This window comes from Bos mutus, chromosome 8 (assembly GCF_027580195.1).
Source record: "Bos mutus isolate GX-2022 chromosome 8, NWIPB_WYAK_1.1, whole genome shotgun sequence".
NCBI classification, from domain to species: domain Eukaryota; kingdom Metazoa; phylum Chordata; class Mammalia; order Artiodactyla; family Bovidae; genus Bos; species Bos mutus.
The window spans coordinates 24,609,103-24,610,023 of record NC_091624.1 but is presented as its reverse complement, the minus strand read 5'-3'; positions in this window follow the sequence as shown (position 1 = coordinate 24,610,023).

Genomic DNA, 921 nt, shown 5'->3' with positions numbered 1-921 from the left:
TTCACAAAATATATAATATTCACAAAATAATATTCACAAAACAGAGAGGAAGAATTATTAGCAGAAATAGGAAATTAAATTTCACTAAATTAAGAAAAAGATGAAAGTCTTCAAGTTGACATGCCTAACCAGGTACCAAAAAGATAGATGAGGAAAAATCTAGAGTTGAAACAATATAGAGATATCTAATAATATCAGAGCCAAATAAACCTCCAAAATGTTCGGCTAATAAAGGATTAATAATTTCCAAAAGAAAAAAGTCAGAACTGAATGTCATTTGTGTTTTAATAATAACATGAAGAATAAGAAGAGAGTAGAGTGACATTCTAATAAATGGAAGAAAATAATTTCAAAACTAGAATTTTATGTTCAGCTACATATTGATAAATGAAGAATGAATCCAGGAAGAAACGAGGTGGTAAAGAGAAGTAACACTGAGGAAATAGCAATGAAATTGTTGTTTTCTAATAAACTGGGCACACAAGAAAAGATTACCTTTGATATTCCCAAACTACAGTCAAGAGATACTTGATTGTAGGCTGTCATTGCAATAGGCCACGGCCCTGTGGTTTCAGCAGGTCAAACTGGGAGCCAGTCTTCCACCTTGCCTCACTTCCATCATACAGAAACATGAGGCAGCAACCCAGCTCTCCCGCTCAGCAGTGTCTACAGGGCTGGGCCTATAGCCTATTTCCTGCTCAGCAGAAGCAGGTGGTGGCACTTTGATTTCCCTAGAGGGTGGAAGCAGCAGGACAGAGAGACAGCTAATCTTTCATCCCACACCAGGCAGAAGCAGGTGATGCTCTGACTCCCTCACCAGGATGCTGGGGTGGGGCAGGAAGAAGAGAAGAGTCCAGCAAGTTGAACCTCCACCCCTAGCATCATCCAGACCAAGTGGAGCCCAGCCAGCATACCGTTTTC